Raw genomic sequence first — 15101 nt, 5'->3', positions numbered from 1 at the left:
ACTAGTAAAATGTCAGGTTTATTACAGGTGTGAAGATTATATTCCATGACAATAACCTATTATTTGCCAGAGGCAAATCTCTGCAGAATTCTTCTCTCAAACTCCCCAAATGCTGACATGCCCCAGCTCAGTCCAGGTCCTCCCCTCTCCGTGATCTCACTTCATCCCATGGATTTACGTATCATATATCTCAAATGTATTTATTCCGTCTCAACATTTCTCCAACACCATACTCTCATACCACTGCCTGCTCAGTACATCCACTAAGATTTCTAATGGATACCTCAAACTTAACCTGTCCAAAGCTGAACTCATTTTCCCCTCTCAAACCTATGGCTGCAGTCTCCCCATCTCAGCTGATGGACCTCTCTCCTTCCATTTGCTCAGGTAAAATCTTTGGATTCATCTACAACTTCTCTTTCTCACACATCCCATATTCCACTCAAACCCCCAGTACCTGGAATCTTCACGCCTCCTAGTCTATCTCCTATTAACTCAAAGTTGAAGGTCAGCTGCATTAGCAGCATTAGACCTATTACTCTAGAACAGACTGCAAAGTGAAACACATATGGGGTCGGCAGGAATCAGGTTGCAAGTGCCAACTAAGGCAAACAAACATGTATGCTTAATCTAGGGGGGGGAGGGGGCCTGCTACTAACATGCCCTGCTGTTGCATATACTTGTAAAAAAATTTTAAATGTTATTAACTAATTAAGTAAATTTTCTAAACACTCAGGAAGCCAAAAGAAAGTGTCAGAGGGCTATATTTGGTTAATGAACCATCATCAGTTTAGAACTTCTGCTCTAGAACTTTGCATTGTCTATAAATTATATTTAATCATCCTAATTTTTCACTTTTCTCTACTAGTTAGGAGATGAATCGGAGCTGTTTATGTTCAAGACCTAACCACTCTGGTTTTCCTCAAAAGCTCCTCTTGGATCAACGTTACTACAAATGGAATGAATAAACACTTTTTGCTTTTTCTGCCAAAGGAAAACTTCCTTCCCTAAGGCTGACTGCAGCCACCCAGAAATAAACAAAACAAGTGGCTTGGCTGGCCACCTTCATACTTTCATAAACCACAGGGGGAAAAACCGGTGCTGCTTGCATAAAACCGTAGAGGAAAAACCCAATTTATCCTGTCTAATTCTTAATAAATCAAGAAATAATAAGACACTATAATTGTTTTCATCCTTCTTAATCAAATGTCAGGGCATAAACAGTGGTTATTAGATAATATGTAAATTAGATAACCCAGGCATCTAAAAATAAAATTCACAAGCCCAGAGGTTCTTCAAATAAGTGTTAAAAATTTTCTATCTCCAGCAAAACATAAAACGTAACAGTTATGACTTCAGAGCATTCTGTCACACATGGACAGCTCTGCAGTGTTTCAAATGATGGTATAGAGATCCAGCTGGTTATGCAACACAGACCGTTCCTTCTTTGGTGTATGATAAAATCGAATTCAATTCAATTTGTTTAAGTTCTTGACATATGCAAAGCAATCTCAAAAACCATCTTAGAAACAGAATAAAGCACTTGAATTAAAGAGCCTATTGACCATGTTTCCAGATCAGACAACATCATAAAAGTGCATTATTATATAATTCCAACAAGTACAGTCTCTGGGTTTTAATTTTAGACCTTCAAAAGGTTATTCTATATCCATTTGAGGAAAAGAAACATACAAGTCTATGAAAATTTTTGGAAAAAAAACAACACAGAAGAGCAAATGAGAAGGATCAGTCCTACTCACCAATAATTAAAATTGTGTGGAATTGATATATATATAGTGTCAGGGGAAGAGAAAAGAGAAATCAGATTAGGTCCAACTGTGTATAAGCGTAAAAAAAGTATAACCACCAAATATTTACCGGAAAGTCTATTATGTACATAATAACAAAGTAGGTGCCTAGGAGATGCAGTGATGAAAAGAGCGCGCTCTCTAAAGCATGTAGCCTTACTGTGGCAATTAACATGTTCAAGGTAAAAAAGAAGTAGTGTGGCCTAAGCGCCATGGCAGCTGAGAGGGTTCAGCGAGGGGCAGAGCTCGGAGGTCAGGTACTAGGAAAAGACTTCATGAAGCCCTGGTAGCTGACATAGGTTTTGAAAAATAAACAGGATTTGCACAAGCAGGAAAAGGAGCTAGAGGTTCACAGAGACTATTCCACGTGAGGAATGTATAAAGTAATCATCACAGGGCAATGAAGAAAGAAAATGTTATTTAATGTAAATAAATGGTACTGAAATAATCCCATGGAAAACTGAGATGAAACCTTCTCAGCCTATAGATACTAGATAGATTAGAATTTAATTTCTCAAAACTAAATTGCAAAATATAGAAAATACTATCTTACTGATCTTTAGAGGAATTATCTGAAGCATTATATGAAATTTTAAAAGAAAAGACAAGACCAATCATTAAAATTGTAAATACAGAAAATCCAAAATGTTTCAATAGTTCATGTAAATGTAGATAAAATCACACCAAGAGAGGAAAAGATTACTTTGGTAATTTGTAAGAGAAAGCAAAACAGTAAATATACATGGAAAACCTGACATTGTTTCTGGAATGAGAGAGACCTGGGTTGAGTTTCCACTTTCTAAGTTCTCTGAGCTTCTGTTTTGTTATTTGTAAAATGGAGATTTCCACTTATTTAAAGAACGTTATCTAAGCACCAGTTTCCTTTACTAAAAATAAAAATCCCCTCAGAGCTTATGTGAACATTATGGAAATGCCAGGCTGCGGAGCAGGGGCACTGCCTCTCTCACACTGCTCCATCCTGACTGCCTAGGCCTGGCCAGGACACTGCAGCGCCCGCCCGCCCGCCAGCGAGGAAAACACAAAAAGCAGAGCCCTAATTCCTGCATCACAGATGCGAAATGCCCAGGATGCTCTCAAACCACCGCCCTCTTTAGCAGCGCACAAATGGCAGTTTTGTGTGTTAGTTGCTCCACTGTTCTGTCCGCCAGCAGGAGGAAAAGCAAGGCTTACAGAAGGATGTGCCTTCAGAAGGAAGCACTAAAGGCACCTCGAATCAAGATGAGTGGGGAACCATCCCAATCAACACATTGTGGTGGATAAATAAACAAATGAAATGTATCCGTTAAATAAAAAACTAAAAAACCGTGCTTACAATGCGTTCTCTCTGCAATGGTGCCTTCCTTTTGTTTGAGATAGTCCACACTGCTGCAGGAACAGCGATGAAAAGGTCTCCTCTGGGGCCTACCTTTTCTTTAGGCCTCTAATTCATATGCTTCCTCACTAAACACCGACACAGCAGTAAAACTACTTTTCATTACTTCTGAAAATCCTTCACATTTCAAATCAAAGGTGAAATCTTTAGCTACACTAAAACTACCATTGCTTACATCCTTGATAGTACCCTGTAGTCATACTGAATCCATTAATCATTCCGTATTTTTAAGGAATACATTTAGAGGAAGCAAAACACATGTTAAGGAGAGTCAGAACATATTTAAAACTATAGGAAACACTTGCTATAAGGAGGGAAGAGGGTTATTAATATTTGTGACTACCTACTGTGTATCACACATTTTACGATGGACCATAACTTTTCTTAACCACCACAAAATAGGTGTTACCCTATTTATAAACAGTAAATGAGGAAAATCAACCTCAAAAATGACTTTACTTGTCCACATCGGTGCTAATAAGGGGTTGATCTGACTCAAGCACAGATCTGTCTGGTCCCAAAGTTGATGACACTTTATTCATGACAAAATGCCTCAATGGACACAGTCTCATAAAAATTCATTTTCATTTATATTTTCTCATTAGAAAAACAATTGTAACCATTACCCTGAACAAGCAGAATCTGTGGGATGGTGCCATAATGCAACATTTTGTCCTACCACTGTGCTTTAAAGTTATTCTGTGGCGACAGTAATGTCCCTGAACTCTTATTTAGGCAAGACTAGGACACTAGTCATTTTCAAGTTATAAAAATGATCTGAGTTTAGAAATTAAGAGACCCAGTTTAGTATAACCATAAGAAGTTTTCATCCAAGGTTCCAGCTTCTCCCCGTCCCAGCCCTGCCTGTGGCAGGCTAGCCTGTTCCTAGCCTAGGTGGCACAAGGAAGCTGCCTCACCCCTCCCCTTCCACCTCAGGTGTCACTAGAGGGCACAGGCGCTCTCTAGGCTGGGCGCCAAGTGTTTAAACCTGATCTGTCAGGGAATGCTTTCGGGGATTCCTTGCATGCTCTCACCACTCGGGCCCTGGGGATCTCTTGCTACAATTCCTGGCCCTGGGGATCTCTCATTGCAACAATTCCCATGATGCAGAAAGACGCATCTCCTCTGGGAAACCAGTCATTTCTTTCTCTAGCGCCATCATCCCACCCCCGTGCCCATACCACCCTGATCCTGTGGGCTTCCCCTCATAGTGGCCCTCATCTGGTCTATGGGGAACATGTACTCTTGCCCCAAAGAACTTCAGGAGGATGGGCAGTGCCCCCACACAGTAACCTTGCTGTGCTGTGCTGCCAGGACAGCCAGCCTTTCTTACACCCAGGCCCAAGGGAGACAGACATCCACCCAGTGCCCCCTAAGCTCTCCAAGTCATTACCATAAAGCCCCTCACTTGAGGGGAGCACTCAACTGGGAGGGAGGGGGATTAGGGGAAACACCAACAACTTGGTTCAAAAACTCTTCCAATTTACAACAAATCACTTCAAAAACTCTTCTAATTTCCACTTCCTGAATCTTTATACCAGCAGATGGGGTGTTAGAAGTCACAAGATCTATTTTCTGCTTCTTTCTTTAGCAAGACTTGCAAGGTATTCTTACAACTCACTATAGAAATGTGCATCTATTGACTTAGGGCCAACTCAGAATAAGAGAGTTTCATTTTTAACATCTTATTACATAATACACTATTTAACATTTTTCTAAATTTTCCACAAAAAGCAGAAGAAAAACCCATAACCCCACCACACAGTCAGCTACCATTAACATGTGTTTACTGCTTTCCTTTCTGTAAAGAGTTCATTTGTCATCTGAAAATTTCTTAGTTCAAGTTTTAATTTTTTAAATCTTGTACAAGAAACCTCATTTATATAATTTCATTGGGCAAGCAGCTTCCCGCACAATATAAGCATGCCTTTTTCGAACACCAAATTTCCACTAAACCAACGGGAAGATGGCTTTCCGAAATCTGACTCATTGTATCACTCCCCAAACTCACAACCTTTAATGTCTCCCCAATGCTGGAGATTAAGCTCCAATCTTTTTAAATTAAGTGTAATCTATAATAATAAAAGCATAACATGCTAATTAGACCAGACAGCCAAACGACTTTCTGGATATCCTTCCGGATGAAACTGGGGCTGCGAGGGCTGAGGCAAGCTGCTGCGGCTGCAGCTGCGAGGGCAGAGCTCCTTGCATGAATTTCGTGCATCAAGCCTCTAGTCTATAAATAAGACCTCTTACACCTATTGCATCTCTAAATGTGATTTTAAACCATGTATTCATCATGAAGAATGATACTATAAGAAAAGGTGAATGTCAGGGGAGTTCCTGGTTTTGACCTGCTCTTAGAGGAGAAGTGTTTCAAAGTTTGGTCCCAGTCTCATGATGGCCACGGAGAGTATCTCGGGAACAGTCTCCACTAGGGTTACAAGACTGAATTCACAAAGTGCAAAAGAGCAAAGGTCGATCCTACTTTATGAACACGGTAAAATCCAGCTCCTGTGGGATCAGTCCCGTATAACTGCAAATGAAACCCTATCACCACACACACACATTTACTGGCTCCACACTCACCACGACAACTGCCAAAAGTTAATCTAATACTCAAGAGCAGATTTATGGAAACTTTCAATGTTTAAAAGTGGATTTAGGGATTAATTTTGTTAAAGTTTCACACATAATTTGCCATCCAGTCGAAAAGCACACATTTAAAAATTTGTTTTAAAGTTATCTTTCAGCAGAGGAAGTGAGAACTAAATTCCATTTACCATGCTAGCAACGAAAAAGCGTTCATAGTTCTTACCCAAAGAATTTTGCTCTTCTCACAAGTTTATGTCAGTAAAAACTAACGGGATTACAGAAGTGCCTGAAGAAAGCAAATAATCAGTTCTCTCTTAAAGCTGACAATAAACGTATTCACTCAAAAAGAACACAAGAACAATGAGCGTGGGCAAATACTGACGTGTCTTTATGTGTAACTGTGAGGATATGTATGCGCTCATACAACATGCATGTGTGTGCAGAAAAGCTAGAAAGATGTCCCCCAAAATAGTAACTACTTAGATGGTGACTTTTGCTTTTTTGCTTTTACTTTTTCTATTGTTTCAATTTTTTATAAATATGAGGACATATTCTTAAAAGAAAAGAAGAATGCTATTTGTGTTATCAAAATATGATATGAAAATCTACAGTGATCAAGACATGTGGGACTGGCAGAAGGACAGACATGTAGACCAATGAAACAGAAATGAAAGCCCCGAAATAAACACAGATCTCTACAGCCAACTAATGACTAACAAAGCTGCCAAGGCAATTCAATGGGGAAAATAGGATCATTTCATTGAATGGTGCTGAGACAACTGGATATCCACATACAAAAAGATGAGCTTAGAAATTTACCTCACGCTATGTAGAGTTTTTTAAACATAAATCATACACGTAAATGTCAGAGCTAAAACTACAAAGCTATTAAAAGAACACATGGGAGTAAATCTCATGAGCTTGGGTTAGGCAAAGATTTTTTAAACACAGCACCAAAAGCATAATCCTTTAAAAAACGGAAGGAAGGAAGGAAGGAAGGAAGGAAGGAAGGAAGGAAGGACTGGATTCCACCAAAATTCAAAATCCTTGCACCTCAAATGATACCATTAAGAAAATAAAAAGAGCCCTGGTCAGTGTGATTCATTGATTAGAACATCAACCCACACACCCATGCACCAAAGGGTCATGGGTTCAACTCCTGGTCAAGGGCACATACCTGGGTTGCAGTCCGATCCCCAACTGAGTCAAGATGCATGCGGGAGTCAACCAATCAATGTCTCTCACATGGATCGATCTCTCTCTCTCTCTCTCTCTCTCTCTCTCCCCTCCTCCTCCTCCTCCCCTTCCAATCAATGGGAAAAAATATCCTGGGGTGAGGATTAACAAAAACAAGCAAACAAACAAAAAGGTGCTTATAAAGAAAGAACACAGAATATTATCTAAAACTAAGTCCTTAAAAGATACATATTTAATAAGCTAATAAACTACCAAGAAGGGGTCAGTGACACATACCAAAGACAGAACCCTGGCCAGTTGTCACCATGACACATACCATAATGGAACTTTGGCACACCCATTTCAAAACGTTGCCAACCCCAGGCTACATAGTTTGACTACTGCTTCAACATACTGTTCTATAAATAAAAAGGAAAATCTTTAGTTAATATATTCACATATTTAATATAGTAAGTCCCAATTATCAAAGACTATTTCCAAAATGCTACAGTCCTTGATTCTGAGGCATCAACCTGCCTTTACCCACTAGTAATTCAGAACTGGCACCATCACAGCTAGATTATTTTACACCTCCAAGTCTATAAATTCATGTTCACTTTAGCTCAATAAATGGGAAAAAAAGAAGCTGACTTCTCTGTACTTTTAAAAACAACTTGGTAAATATATTTATGTAACACCAGAACATATTAAATATTTAAGTCAAAACAGGTTCAAACGTAACAATCTTCAGCAAGTAAAGTTAGCTTTCAAAATAACAATATTGGATGCTTATTTACAGAAAGTAACTGGAAGGGAGGAATTAAATGGCACTAATCCAATCCTATCCTATCCTATCCTATCCTATCCTATCCTATCCTATCCTATATAATCAAAGGCTAATATGTAAATTGACCGAATGTTGGAATGACCACCTGGGGGCAGACCCTCAAAGGAGGAGCTGCCCTGGTGGTCAGTGTGCTCCCACAGGAGGAGCGCCGCTCAGCCAGAAGCCAGGCTCATGGCTGGTGAGCGCAGCGGCAGCAGCGCTAAGGATGTCCGACGGTGGGGAGCGGGCCTAAGCCATCAGTCAGACATCCTCCGAGGGCTCCCGGACTGCAAGAGGATGCAGGCTGGGCTGAGGCCCCCCACCTCCCAAGTGCATGAATTTTGTGCACCGGGCTTCTAGTTGATAAAATAAAGCCTTACCCTTTAAAGTGCGCACACATATACATATACACACATGCGCGTGTAAGCGCGCGCGCGCGCACACACACACACACACACACGCATGAACTTACACACAAGCACACGTGGAAAACTGCAAGTTTAAAACTCTCCCAGCTAACTATGCCAGCCTCTCTTACTTCCCAGGTCTCTACTGTCCCAAGATCTAAAGGAAAAGAAGCCTAACTTTAAAATGGTGGGCTTAATTAACATTGTTTTGTATGTTAGAATTTGCCAGAATTTTAAGTAGAGAACTTTAGGTAGATTGATATAAACAAAAGAAAAGTAATCTCATACCTTGCAACCCAAGGTGGTTTTCTCATATTTCACTTTAATGTTCCTGAAATTCTTAAAAAGTCAACATAATTTTTTTTTTCAAATCAAAACTTTAAAATGGTGGGCTTAATTAACATTGTTTTGTATGTTAGAATTTGCCAGAATTTTAAGTAGAGAACTTTAGGTAGATTGATATAAACAAAAGAAAAGTAATCTCATACCTTGCAACCCAAGGTGGTTTTCTCATATTTCACTTTAATGTTCCTGAAATTCTTAAAAAGTCAACATAATTTTTTTTTCCAAATCGATGTCTAAACATGTTAGTCATTACTTTTTGAGTAAATGTTATTACCACTTGCCTTGGAGAAAATCTCAAAATTCCAACAAGATCACTACATTTAGGTTTGCCCCACCACCCCCAATAGATCAAGGAAATGAACAGCAATAATACTGTGTATTGCATTCTTACTACGTGCCAGGTACTTTTTTTGACTCAGATTTATTGAGGTATAATTCACCTCTGTTGGGAAGGAATTGTCCATAGGTCTGTCTTTTCTGAATGTGCTACAAGCTGAGAGTGTCGACTACCCTTTGCTCTGGACTACATTCTCAAGGGTATCTATTTAGCAAACAGCCTTGAAAGACACAGTGTCTCCCTCTGGAGCAAAGGACAGGCATGCCTAGGGTCTGGTATGATAACACACTTCACTATAATATAAGGCATCCTTGAGCAAAGGACAGGCCCACTACAGCTCATTACAAAAGATTTGGGTTCCCTAAACTCAGGGCCTCTCTCCAATAACATAGTCCTCTATGTGTGCGAGTCTAAACTCAGGGTCCGGAAACCAGCACAAATGCTGATACTCTGCCTACTGCTATTACTGAGAGGAATAAATGGTCCTTCATCTCTTCCATGGGAGTCTCGTGTCTTCACCAATAGCCATTAAAATGTGGCCGGGTAACTTATTAGCTTGTAAGTAGGGAAAGATCTCAGACAGACATGGTTCTGGACAGTGTGGGCAACAAGGACAGGACATGGACAGAGCCATGACTTTCCAGCAAGGAGGAGAAAGGCCCAGGGCAGAGCTCTGGAACAGGAGACATCTGGGATCGGAGAGCTACCTAGTTGGGGTGGAGAGAAGGATCCCACTGTCCTACCAGTTCATGAACAGGGAGTCGAATTAATGTTTAGAAAGTAAGCATTGAGAAGTGGGACTGAAACCAGCCACCCAAGTGGTCCTTCTCCCCTGCGCTGGCAGAGGGAGGGATGTGTCATGGCGTTGGGGCAGCAAGCCCTGGGTACACATTCGGGGTGAAAGGCAGCATGGCCGTGATTGCTGAGCCAAGGAATCCCCAAAGCTAAAATAGATTGTGTAAGTAATCAAGGCCTTCCTGCCAAGAGAGAGCTTTATATAAACCAAAAGTATTAGAAGTTCTTTTGGTTGAACTACGGGAGAGTGACCAAAAATGACTGATTACTGGTACAGAGTTCCTCTCTCACTCTGTGCCCCTCTCCATCCCTCCCTACATGCACCTCCAAACTCTTCTGCTTTACAGAGAAAAATAGGAAGGAATGGGGCTGAGGTCTCCTTGACCCCCGAGAGGGACTGAAGGCCATACCTACCCCTCTGAGGCTATTCAGAGAACCTTAGAAAGGGACTCAAAAGTTTTAGGGCTCAGCCCTAGCCGGTTTGGCTCAGTGGACTAAAGGGTCCCAGGTTTGATTGTGGCCAAGGGCACCTGCCTGGGTTGTGGGCTCGATCCCCAGTAGAGGGCATACAGGAGGCAGCCGATCAATGATTCTCATCATTGATGTTTTTATCTCTCTATCCCTCTCCCTTCCTCTCTAAAACCAATAAAAATATATTTTTTAAAGTTTTAGGGCTCCCTTGGATATAGGAACCCAGGTGATCACCACCCTATCTGACCCCATGGAGGGAGAGGACATCCAGACTCAGCTAATACAATTTGGACAGGATTTACAGTAGGAAAGGGAAATTAAAGTGACCCATGGGTGGGGCTCTTTGGGGCAATTCAATGTCCTCTTGTAGCCTCTACATCCTAATGTGTAATAGGAATCAGTGTTACATGGTTGTACTTCCTCCTCCTGCAAGTTCACGGGGATTCTCCCAATCAGGAAGGGCTGCGGGTAGAAAAGTGTTAGTACCCCTGAGCCTCACAACCCTAAGGACCATTTTGGGTTACAAGTGACAAAGGGAGGAAGTGTCCTCCTGGCAGTGGCCCTGAGTTCTGGCCTGTGCCTCCCGGACACAGCCATCAGGCACATCCCTGGTGTAAGGCAGCTATTAGCTGCCTCCTGGACTCCTGGGGAAATGGAATGCCTGACTCATGGAAGCCTTGTGAGTGTCCAGAGTGATATTTCCACTTTGGGGTTGGGTCAACTCATTCTCAATGACTAAAAATGTGGAGAGTCAAGTAAAATGAATGCTTGTGAATATGACTGGCTTTGCCTTTGCCCCAGCAGCATCTCGACTGCACATGAAAAAGTAGTAGCAAGCCCTCTGGGGAAACGTATCCCCTACTCTACCACCAGAAGCAGAGTTGCTGGCTCAATGGAGCCAACATCCAGTAAATCATCAAATCTTATAGATTTAACATCATCCCTCCATTGTCAATACTCGAGTACTGAACACTGTCAATTCTTTCCTGGACGTGAACAACAGCCTTTTAACTTGCCTACCTGTAATTCTATCTTCAGCCTCAATCCATTCTCCAAAAGCTGAGAGAACAATCTTTTGAAAAGACAAACTTGAGTATTTCTTTTTATCCCCCCTTAAACATCCTATAATGGTTTCCCCACAGAGTTCAGTCAAACTGACCTGAACTTGTTAACATGACTCAAGCAGCCACCCTTATGGTTGGCTTACTGTCTACCTCTTTCCCAGACCACATTACTGACATACAGAACCAGAAACCGTTTCTAAAATGTACATGACCTCTCTTACTTCCAGACTTTGCCTCTCCCTCTTCCTACACTCATGCCTTCTCCCCTTTGCCTGGGTGGCTACTGGTTCAATCTCAGTTTAGATGGCATTACACACACCATGGGCTTTTATCCTGACTCAGAAGATTAAGTATTTGTGGGAGACACACCAGCACTGAATTCACACGGTCTATTCTTCTGTCTTCTATTACAGCAGTCGCCATCCGCGGACCACTGGTGGTCTGTGAGGTCCGAAAGGTTGGCGACCGCTGTTCTATTCTACTGTAAGAAGGGACCACTAATATTTTATTCACTCTTTTATAAGCCTGCTTATGTGCTCAATAACTGTTTGGGTGATTAATGGCAATCACATACCAAGTATTGTGCCAGATGTAAAAAAAAAAAAAAGAAAGAAAAACCCAGATGATCAAAAACAAACAAAAAATTGATCATTTGACTTATAAGTGCATTAGATTAATAAATTATATTCTGCCGAAACCGGTTTGGCTCAGTGGATAGAGCGTCAGCCTGCGGACTGAAAGGTCCCAGGTTCGATTCTGGTCAAGGGCATGTACCTGGGTTGCGGGCACATCCCCAGTAGGAGATGTGCAGGAGGCAGCTGATCTATGTTTCTCTCTCATCGATGTTTCTAACTCTCTATCTCTCTCCCTTCCTCTCTGTAAAAAAATCAATAAAATATATTTAAAAAAATAAATTATATTCTGCACTCCCTATTACACTGCACTGAAATATAAAGATTTCACAAGAGTGTTGTAAGGCACATAACACAGACATTACTATTCCCCTCTTACAGGTAATCTGAGAATCTATCAGACAAGGGCAAGCCAGGGTTTAAGCACAGTGTTTCTGTCCACAGAACTACAATTTCACAATGAGCAGAATCTCTCACTAAGAGTACGAGTCAACAAACTACAAAGTCCACTTCAAGACCCAATAAATCTCAGATTTCATTTAAATCTGTGCTTTTAATTCACTATTACCCTAAGAACAGAGAAATGACACAAATAATCCCCAAATAATATCAGCAAACAGTCATAATTTTTCTCATAGTAAGTGTTTTCTGTAATTATGTGACCTAAATTAGTATTCAGGTTAATCTGGGTGATCTGAGAACATGCCAATTCATGACTGGAAGAAATATTCTAGGCAGAGTGAGTGTCTGCATTAGTCTACATTTAATATACACCAGCCACATCACACCAGGAGAATACACCAAGAGATGATGTGTGTGGCAGAAAATGACTCTACAGGGTTAAAAGCTTCACTGTGTTGCACACAATGGTACCACTGAACATTACCTTTTCAAAATAAATTAAATAGCTACAAAAATATATCTTCACATTAAATATTCTATTTAAACAAAATGACCCAATATCTTTGAAAACAGCCATTCTCACCCAAGGTGCCACCATCAGGATGTAGGATGCATCATAAGAAATGTACATATTTAAAGAACTGAAATTCTAAGAATGGTTTCCTTGTTTATAAAGTTTACAAATGTCACTCATTTGCATTCCAATATGCTTGCATGAGTGGGTAAGGGGTGAAGCTATAGTTAGTGAGCAGGAAATTATAAGCTTTATATGATCCTGAGAGTAGGGAACAAGCAAACATTATCCATCCTGTGTTCCAGCTGAAAAAGCTTTGAGATTTGCTGTTTTAAGTATGCCTTCTAAATATATATCAAATGTAGGACCTCAAATTAGTACTTTGAAACAGAATTTTAGTAAAGACTACAAGTCATAGAGGTCTGGGTTTAAATGACAGCCTTCCTCATCCCACGTGGGAGTGCACTTGGACAAGTCACTTCAACTGTCGCAGTCTTTCTTTCCTGATGCTAATTAGGAATTAATAAGAATTAACCTACATCTTGCAGGGCTGTCATGTGTTTGCTATTACAGCAAAATGATTAAGAGCCAAAACCCAGTTCTATCACGTCGTAGCTGTGTCATTTTAGTTTAACCTGCTTCCAAGTCTGTGAGCTGAGAATACTATTACCTACCTGACAAGGTTACCATAAAGATTAGCCATCTTACCACACTTCCTGGCAAGTAGTAAACACTATATAAGTGCTAGTTACTATTAACGTCATTGTCTTCATCACCACCACTGACGTGTTAAGTAACCATTGCCACATGATTGGATTATGCCTTCCATTTCTGCTATGTGAAACACTGAAAATTAACCTAGTTTAGTGAACTGATCATATGAACACATACATCCAAGAATTTTTATCCTGACTTTTAGAAACTTTTATTGCACAAGAAATTATCTGAATTAACTATTGCTTAGGAATGCTGACAAGATCCACATATCAGATACCCATTCTAAGTGAACAAAACCATTCAATGTACTAGCGCATAACCCAAAATGACGTCTATTGTCCTTTCTCCCCAAAGGTCTCAGAGCATTTAAATAATCAGATACAGCAATCCACAAAATATACAAGCTAACTGAGAAAACTGCAGCTGAGAGTAATCAAATTCTTCCCCCCAAACTTTCAACACATAATTACAAAATGATATTATGGTGGAAAACTCTCTGACCTTGCCATTCACTCAATTATTCAAAATATTTATTAAGTATCCACTGTGTAATAGGCAGGCATTGTGCTAAACTCTGGTGTAGCAACAGAAAAGGAGACCAAAAATAACAGTGGGCATAATATAGAACTAATGTTAACATTTACAAATATTATAATTTTGTTTTCCTTGAACAGTGAAAGAGCACATTATAGGCTCTAGCAGTTGAGTGCATCAATGCTTAATGAGTTAAGTAACCTCATATACTAGTAAGTGGCAGCCCAATATTTTCCCCAAGGAGACTAGGAGTAAAATGAAATAATTATTGCTCTAGACTCCTCAGTCAATTACTTACTAAGTAAAGGTAAGTGACCATTTCTAATATGAGCCAAATAATCTCAAGAGTGACACTATTTAACATACAAGTTCATTATTATGTACTAAGGATGTCAAAAAACAAACTAAGAAAAAAACACAGTACTGTCCTCTCACTTTATGAATGTCCACCCGACAGTTTTAGTTACTAGTAACTGCAACATTTTACAAACGGGCTATCAAATACGCCCCAGTTATCAAGTTGTGCTAGGCACCAACTTTGCTGTTTTTATGATTCAATACAATTACTAAAGAACTAAGAGGATCGGTGCGTTTTCCTCGAGGTGCATTAGTCTAAAGTGATTTGCAGTAAGTCCCCGAACACCCAAGTGAGTGAAATTCCTCCCGCTGTGCACCACACTCCCCTGGAAGGTCAGTCCGCCAGGCTTTGCAGGACTGTATGCACACAACACGGACTGCCACACATTTTCCACATGAGGTTTAAGGAGTAAAGAGATCGCAACCTCCATGCATTCACAGGAGGGGAAAACAAGTGTGAACAAATTCCAAAAATCCGTCTTATCCAGAATGGCACTTTTTGGTACGGCAAGAATCCTGGCAATCCGTCTGGACTCCGCACGCCGGGGGGTGAAACTCAATAACTGCTGTTGACAGATGAGAAAAAGTCTCACCAAACAAACAGTCTTAACAGGTAATGTTGCCAATGGGGGGCAGAGCGAGGAGGAATGTGGGGGAGCAGCAGCAAGAGAAACGAACAATCTGCCAGATTTCACATTCAGAGGAAATCCATCATAGATATTCCTGGG

General features: G+C 40.6%; 1 protein-coding gene across 4 annotated transcripts in view; it reads right to left on the bottom strand.

Moving 5' to 3' along the window:
* Positions 1–15101, bottom strand: part of FAM49B (family with sequence similarity 49, member B) — a 71356-nt gene that overhangs the window by 33992 nt on the left and 22263 nt on the right. The window lies entirely within an intron of this gene.

The sequence above is a fragment of the Myotis brandtii genome, unplaced genomic scaffold, assembly GCF_000412655.1.
Source record: "Myotis brandtii unplaced genomic scaffold, ASM41265v1 scaffold390, whole genome shotgun sequence".
In the NCBI taxonomy this organism is placed as follows: domain Eukaryota; kingdom Metazoa; phylum Chordata; class Mammalia; order Chiroptera; family Vespertilionidae; genus Myotis; species Myotis brandtii.
This window is presented reverse-complemented; position numbering and strand designations above follow the sequence as displayed.